This window comes from Phascolarctos cinereus, unplaced genomic scaffold (assembly GCF_003287225.1).
Source record: "Phascolarctos cinereus isolate Bilbo 61053 unplaced genomic scaffold, phaCin_HiC Scaffold_5;HRSCAF=322, whole genome shotgun sequence".
In the NCBI taxonomy this organism is placed as follows: domain Eukaryota; kingdom Metazoa; phylum Chordata; class Mammalia; order Diprotodontia; family Phascolarctidae; genus Phascolarctos; species Phascolarctos cinereus.
Genome location: NW_027555958.1, coordinates 45,268,618 through 45,277,613, shown reverse-complemented (window position 1 = coordinate 45,277,613; position 8,996 = coordinate 45,268,618).

The following is an 8,996-nucleotide window of genomic DNA, read 5'->3' as shown; positions in this document are numbered from 1 at the left end:
ACACCAATTTGCCTCTAGTCAGGTTAGAAGTGTTTTAGCAACTGAGGAATAAAAAAAGTTCACTCCATTCCTTAGCCAACTTAATTTTAATGAATAAATTAAAGTATTAGAAATAGAATTTACCTCCATACAGCAAACCAGCACACATAACACTAGGGACTAGCATACTGATAGAGTACCTCTGACAGTGTGTCTTCCCGTAGAAGAAGTTGGGAACCTACCTTTGGAAGAATTGTAATGACGTATAATGGAAATGCCTTGATCCTGGCCAACTAACCACGTGGAAAATAGGAAGCTTTCAAAAAAAGGCCTAGTGACCTCAGCTTTGGCCATTTTTCTTTTGGACTGTGGATCTCTTGGCCTCCTCTGATGGCAGTGTCTATTGAGAGGCAATGCTGTAAGGGGAGAGGCCTTAAGGTCTTCCCACTGAGGTCCTGACACATTGCTGGCGGTTTCAGGTCTGGGTCCTTTACCTGCCTTAGCATTTGTTTGTTTGTTTTTACTTCAGGTGAAAGGTTTGGACACCTTGCCTTTGTGAGTGTTAAAAAGGCAGGAGAGCACTAGCTCACTGTTCCAGCATTCGGGTCTTATATCCAGCTCTGCATCAGTGGCCAAGGAGCAAGGAGTGACCTTCTGGATCCAGCCCAGAAGTAGTAGTTCAGACGAGGATTCATCCAGCAGACGTGTCATATGTGGATGTGAACAACTTGGTGGGACAAATGCTATGCAGCAACTGGGCTAATAGTTTGCCCACTTTCCCTGGAGCTTGAGGTGGGATAGGGGAGAAAAGGACCTTGGAGGGGTTTTTTTGGGCGGAATCATTTGGTGTTGATACTTTACCTTATCCTCGAAGTAAATACGCTTTGTAAAAGGTAAGTGACTTCAACTGGCTAAATGGTACGCAGTGCTATTCACTGACACCTAACCCTGAGGGGTAGACATAACAGAGCCTGGATCCATGGCAGGACAGGAGACACCTCCAAGCCCTCAGGGTATCCCTAGAAGTCAATGGGGCAAATATAGCCAGCCTGGTTCTGGGAGAGTAAGCCAGAGCATAGTTAGCATAGCTGTATCTCTCACAGTAAGGAGCATGATGATTTACCTACATTGGACTCTCACTGTTTGTTAAATGAATGTTGAAGTCTGAGCTGGAGTGCCACCTTCTCCTGTGAAGCCTTCCTTGACCCTCTGAGCTGTAAGTGAGCTTTCCTTTCTCCAATCTCTTGAACCACTCTGTCTGGAATACTTCTACGTACTTATCATGTTGGAGCTAGTTTTGTGTTTGTTTGTGTATTTGTCTTTTCCCGCCTGCTAGATTGTAAACCATGTGAGTGCAAGCATACTCTTATTTCATCTTTATGTTTCCTAGCTGAATACATTGCACATTGTAGGTACTTCATATGTTTATCGAGTTGACAGACTATGAGGTACCTAATGGGAAACTAAACTTAAAAGATTAAGGAATGTAGGGCTGAAAGAGACCATTGGTCATCTTGTCCAATTCCATTTTACAGACAAGACGTGTAATAACTTGCTGAAGATCATATAAGTAGTCAATAGTAAAAGAAAGAATTGAACTCAGATCCTCTGATTCAAAAATTAGTGCTCTTTCCAGTTATTGTCTAGCTTTCTCAATAGCAGTAGGAAGAATGAGGCCGAGAAACACGTGATTGGGCAGGGCTGTTCCAGGACTGTTGCCAGATATTTTCCAGAGCTGCTTGGTTCCTAATGTTCTCATGTTGGAGAGTGGGGCGGGGAGATGAAAGGCTTTAGTCCCATCATGAGACATTCCTAAGAAACTAGCCAAAATTGGGTCCTTCTGTGTAGATGTGATCATTTTTGATGTATCTGTGTGTCACTTTCTTTTTCTCCAGCTCTTGCTTTCTTATTTAGGTAGGAGCTTATCTGTCTCTGGACAAAGCAATGCAGATCAAATAAGCTTGAAGCCAGCTTAGAGACTGAAAATTTGGCCACAATTTTCTCTTTTTTTTTTTTTGTACCTCTTCAAGAAACTCCCTAGTACCTTTGGGAAATGGGCTCCCAGAAACATCTAAGGATATTTTTAATTATTCTAATCCAGCCTCCTGACTTGGGGCAGAGTTTACCTAGCCTAGATTGTCAGGGAGTGATAGAAAGGGTTATTCCTCATTTTTCTAAAGTTCTTCAGATGCCATAATAGGCACTTTGTGCTTTGAGCATTGGGATTCCTTTCTCCTACTCCTCATCCTCATAGTCTAACACCAAACTCTCCAGTCATTTTGGCAGAGGAAAGAACAAACTCATTTTTTTTTCTTCTTCGTTCAGGAGCATCACTAGGCTCAGCGCCCGATGCCCTAAGCTTACGTTGTCCTTTGCCAGAGCAGGAGGATGAAGAGGTGAAGGGTGATGGTTTGTTTTTCCACGAAGGAAAATTGGACTGTATTTGTGTTTATGAATTTGAGGGTGATAGGACATTGAGTGCTTATCCTAACTTCCTCTTTTCTGGGAAATTTTTGATTGCACAATTTTAGACCAAATCTGGCTCAGCTCTGCCTCCCAGTGGGGAGATGGATGTACTGACTTTATTGCTGTGGTTCTCAGACCGTTGCTGCTTCTTGTTTGTCCTCGGTTCTCAGATTTAGGAAAGCTCTCAAGTCTCCCTGATTGTCTTGGGACCTAAAAAAGAAGACCCGAAATACCCTCCAGAGGGTGAAAGACAGTTATTCAGTAGAGCAATCATAAAGAAGAGATCTAGCGGCGGGGATTTGTCTTTGATGGTTTTGACTTCATCTCAGGCAGAAAGCAATAGCAAGAATCTATTTGTTAAAAAGTTTTTGCACAAATAAAACCAACACAACCAAAATTATAAAGAATACAGAAAACTGGGAAAATTTTTTGCAACAAGTATCTCTGATAAAGGTCCATTTCTCAAATATGTAGAGAACTGAATCAAATTGATCACAATACAAGTCATTCCCCAGTTGATAAATGGTCAAAGGATATGAACAGGCAGTTTTCAGATGAAGAAATCAAAGCTATCTATAGTCATAGGAAAAAATGCTCTAAATCACTATTGATCAGAGAAATACAAAGTAAAACAGCTTTGAGGCACTACCTCACACCTATCAGAGTGGCTAATATGACAAAAAAGGAAAATGCTGGGTGTTGCAGGGGATGTGGGCAAACTGAGGCACTAATGTGCTGTTTGGCAGAGTTGCAAATGGATCCAACCATTTTGGAGAACACTTTGAAACTATGCCCAAAGGGCTATAAAGCTGCATACTCCTTGATACAGCAATACCACTGCTAGGTCTGTTTCCCAAAGCCATCCAAAAAAAAGGGGAGGAAGGACCTATTTGTACAAAAATATTGATAGCAGCTCTTTCTGTGGTGGCCAAGAATTGGAAATCAAAGGGTACCCTTCAGTTGGGGAATGGCAGAACGAGCTGTGGTATGTGATTGTGTTATAAGAAACAAGCAGGATGGTTTCAGAAAAACCTGGAAAGACTTATGTGAACTGGTGCACAGTGAAGTAAGCAGAACCAGGAGGACATTGTATACAGTAACCGAAATATTGTCTGATGAAGAACTGTGAGTGATTTAGCTGTTCTCAGCAATACAATAATCCAAGACAATCCCAAAGGACTAAAGATGAAGCCTGCTATCTACCTCCAGAGAAAGAACTGACATTATTTGAATACAGACTGAAGCATGCTAATTTTCACTTTCATTTTTTTTTTAGGCGATTGGGGTTAAGTGACTTGCCCAGGGTCACACAGCTAGTAAGTGTCAAGTGTTTGGTCTGAGGACTCAGGTCCTCCTGACTTCAGGGCCAGTGCTCTATCCACTGCATATTTTTCTTTCAAGTCTTCTTGTACAAAATGACTAACATAGAAATATTTTACATAATTGCACATGTATAAACCTATATCTGATTGCTTACCATCTCAAGGAGGAGGGACTCAAGGAATTTGGAGCTCAAAACTTTAAATAAAAATGTTTTAAAACTTTTTTAAAAAGAAGTAGCAGGCAAAAAAAAAGAATCAATTTGTTGCTCTTTGCCCAGAATTGTATCTCTCCTATGTTTTTGTCATAACTTGTAGGCATCTTACTTTTAATTATCTTTGCCTGGTGAACCTATATGTGTTATCTGTCTATTCCAGCCCACACCTCTTCCTTCTCCCTCCTGATTACTGTTGATTTCCTGATTGTTTGCCCTTTGGCTAACAGGAAATGCCTGTTCTATTCAGCACTCCAAAGCTTTACCTGGGCAATTTTCCACATTTTAGCATCGGGAGGTAAGTGGTGGATGGTAGATGGGGGTAGATATTAGTAGTGATATGGGGATGTGGCAACACAGCAACTGAGTTTGCTTGTTAACATTAACTATAATACTCTCTATCCACACAGAATGGGAAAGTGGGTGCTGAGTTAAAGTTCCACTAACTCCAACCTGGGGTTACTCGAAGTAATGAGTTAATTTAGCAGCTCAGAAAACTGAGTCCCAGAGGGAGTGGTGCATGGCCCACAGTAAAAGAACAGTGGAAGCAGATCCCAGATCACTTGATTTTCTGAGTTCTCTGACCTCTCCCAGTGGCTCACTACCCAATTCACAAACTGTCTTAATCACAGGAAACACATGCAACTTGTGACTTCCTCTTCATTGTTGGGGACTGGTGGCAAGTAGTTTGGCTTGGAGAGAGAGGTAGGCAGAAATGAAGTTTTAATAGATCTAAGAGCTTTAATATTCCACCTTTCTGGTTGTTCTTTCCCATCTTCATCGATAAGACTGAGCGGTCTTTTGATATTTGAGAACTATAGTTATTTAGCCAAGATTTTGGGGTAGGGGGTTGATGTGGGGAGTACCACTATCATCGGGAATTCTTGATACTTTCTCCTCTTTTTGAATAAAGCAGTGAATGAGGGACATTTCTGAAATAAACTGCTTATTGCGGGGGGTGGGAGGGTTGAGGGCAGAAAGGGCCCAGAATTCAGATCGAGGATTTCCAGGATTTAGAAGAAAATAGTGCTTTTTCCTTGCAAAGTTCTTTATGTACATTATCTCATTTGATCATCACCACAGCCCTATAAGGTAGGTGATACAAGTATTACTGTACCCACTTTTTCAATGAGGAAACAAATTCAGAAAGCTGTGACATATGTAGCTAGTAAGTCATAGGGGTGCAGGGTGTGTTCAGGGAGGGACAAGTACCACTGGCGTGAGAACTGCTGAGCCCTTTTTAGGACCACTTTCTACCTTTGGTATCCACTGATTCGCCCAGCTCCCAGCCGTGGCTCCGAGAAGCTGCAGCATGCCCAGTGGCCATACCCTGGTGAAACCATATCGGCAGATGGGCTAACCCAGGCTGAGGGTAACCGAGGGATCTCAGACCCTTTAGTGAGTTAGATGGGGTGTCTATCCCAAACATGTGAAGACTTCCCCTTGTATGAGAACAATTTGTTTCAATGGCCATGAAGGCTGCTGAAGCAGGTACTGTGGAGTGCTTAGAGCTTGGTTAGATGTTGAAGATGTCAGGATCATGGACTGCATACAGAACCATCACCAGTCATCTTGACCTTATCTTGCCTCTGGACAAGAGAATGAGGCAGACAACTTAGAGCAACTCTGCCTCACTTAAATCTAATTTATGTGCAAATCAAAAGACATCACTCATACTATTTCACCATTTTTATCTACCTCAAAGTCCTGTGTTGGCAGGCAAATGATGAAGCAGCAAGCGGTATGGATAATCACAACCTTGCACACAGGCAGTGCAGGCCATAGGGTTGTCTTCTCACTGGACTGAAGCAGCAGCGGGATTCAGCAGCCCCCTGGGGGAGGGGGGGAGTCTGATCAGACTTTTTTAAGGGCTGTACTGCTCACTTCCTGGTGTGAGGAAGGGTCTAAAAAAGGTACTCTAAAAACCGTCTGCTTTGCCCAGCCCTGGCTGGCTTACTATGGCAGGTAGGGACTCTACCCTGCAGTCAAAATGCCAAAAATAAAAAAATACAAAAATATTGTGAAGGTGATTCCACTCACCACTGTTGCATGGAATGTGCACATACTTACAGACAACACAAAATCCAGTAGACCTGAAAGATGAACAGTTCTTGTTGAGAGCAAACATTGTGGGTATTGCATCCCAATATTAACACTAAGTGAAACAAGGCTGGCAAATGAAGGCCAACATACTGAAGTTGGAGCTGGATACATGTTTTTCTGGAGTGGCTGAGGTGAAGGGGAACATGGTGAAGCTGGCATAGGTTTTGAAATAAAAACTAATCTAGTCAACAAGTTTGTATGCTTACCAAAAGGAGTGAACAACGGGCATGTGATGGTGCAATTGCCACTTGCAGGAAAGCACCATGATACATCTGAGTGAAGCAAAATCACAGGAGCTCAAATGAAACGTGAGATGCTCAGATTTAGACACATCTCCACTCCAAATGTGCTTGTGGACTCTTTGTGCCTGATCTGTGGCAGAGCCTTCCAAGCTTGTATTCAGCCACAGATGGACACACTGTACTGACTCCAATATAGTGATGTCATTTTGGTCCCCTGGAGAAGGAAGGACGGCAACCAACCAACTCGTAAATCACAGTTGAGAATCTAATTAAGATCTTCTGGTTTTTAAGTTCAGGGCTTTTTACACTAAACCCTGATTCTTTCCTTAGTTCTAATTTTCTTCTCTTACGTTATAATGCATCTCAGCCTGTCTTCCTCTGCTATCTGTGGTTACTTCAACTCTAGAATTGAAAACTACAATTCTGGATTGGACTCCTCTGGATTGAACTCACAGATAGGCTGAGTGCTATTGTATGTGTCTTTTCTCTCCTCAGACTCGTCTATAATGTTAGATTCCATTCTGGGTTAAGAAGGACATATTAGCACAGATGAGTTTGTCAGACCAGCTTTAACTTAGAAGATGAAGAGACCATGACCTAGGGAGGAAGAGATGCTAAATAGTACATTTTCGAGGGTGGTGGGTGGGATAGGTGGAAGGGAGAGAGAACATAATAGGAATCAATTCTATACTACTGTGGGGAGAAAGGTAGAGTAAAATTGGGTACAGGCCTGCAAGAGCAGTCACAGCTTAAGTGGGATCACTCCACAGGAAGCTCTGAGCTGTGAGCACTACTAGACAGCTTACGGGTGCCAGGTCTGGTTGATAGTACATCTGGAATGGCAACTAAAAGGGGAAGGCTTTCAAAGTGTGTGGGGAATGAGTATCTAGAAATTGTAGGAAGTTATAAAGTAACTTAATTTTCCTATCTAGACTCCTATTTGGTCAACCTTTACCTAGCCTAGTCATTAGGGGAAGAGGAGTAGATAGGGAAAGGGACAGAACATGCTTAAAGGAGGCAGGACACTGAAGGCAAACTCAGATTACAATAGTTTTACCTAAAACCGGCCTATTTTTTAGAGCATCCCCAATTCCTTATTGTGTCTCTTTCCAGCCTTCCCTCCCCTTTCCCTAGCCCTTCCTGAATTCCTCAGAGAGGAAGAAAGATATTTCTATCAAGTCAGTCCCAAGATCAATATCCCTCAATGGCTTTTGGTCTCCTAAAGAGTCAAATCTAAACTCTACCTGTTTGTCAAAGTCCTCTATAATCCAGACTGACTATACCTATATATCCTTATTTTTCACTATTCTCAAGGATATTTCTACTCTAGTCAGATTGGTTTCCTTATTGCCCAAGGAATAGAACATGTTCATTTCTAACTTGTTATCTCCACTTATATCAAGTATTCTTAATCTATCTTGTGTCATGGTCTCTTTTGGCAATCTACTGAAGCCTATGGACCTCTTCACAAAATAATGTTTTAAAATGCATTTTGTTTTTAAATAAAACAAAATGCATAGGATTACAAAGGAAACCTCTCCACCTTGCATCTGCTTCCCTTTCTGGTTTCAGCTCCACAAAACAACATGTCCCTCCCAGGATAAACTCACCAAGGTACTGTTTACTTAAGCCTGCATTGACTTCTCAGCCACCTTTCTCCCTTTGTTTAGAGGACTGAAAGGTAGAGTACCAAACTCCTCCCAATCCTTTTACAGAGGGCTGAAACTGGACTCTCAGATCACTCCACTTTGCATCTGTTGCCCTACCTGGTTTCAACTCCATGGAACAAGATGCCCTCACACCTGGTACCCCTTGGTATCCCATCAATCCCCCCACACCTTCCAGCCTTTCCCTTCTTCTTTCGTGTGTTGTCTCTTTAGATTGTAAGCTTGTTGAAAGCAGGCATGGTCTTTCTTTTTGTTAATTGTATATCCCCAGCCCTTAGCACCGTGCCTGGCACGTTGTAAGTATAGGTACTTAATAATTGTTCATTGGATTTATTGAATTGGAAACCAAAGGTTAGTGAAAATACAGATGTATTTTTTTCTATCCAAATTCATAAACCCATTGAAATCTATCCATAGACTGCTTCAGCATCCATGGACCACAAATTGAGTTGCTGACTTATGTTGTTTCCTTTGCTTGGAAAGTTCTCCTCTCTCACTTCTGCCTAACAAATCCTATTCATCCTTCAAGGCCCTTCTTCAATGATGACTTCCTTAACCATTTCACCCTTCATTGATCTTCCTTACTTCTGAATTTCTATGATATTAACAGCACATAATTTAGCATTTAGCTATATACAGGATGTTCTAAAAATCTTGGTGCAGTTTTAAGCTTTCATAGCTTAAATAGATTTTTGGGATACTCTGTACTTATATTGTTCAATGTTCTTGATCTATCCTTCTAAGTTCTCTCTGCAGAATTTAATACTGTTGACTGTCTTTTCCTGGATATTTCCTCCTCTCTGGTTTTATAACACTATTCTCTCTTGGTTTTCCACTACTCTGTCTGACTGCTTCTATTTGGTTTCCTTTGCCAGATCGATATCCCTAACTATGGAAAGTCTCCTTCCAGGGTCTTCTTTTCTGCTCTCTCTATACCTTCTCTCTTGTTGACCTTATCAGGTCCTCTTGGTGACTACCAGATCTATATATTCAATTCTACTCTTT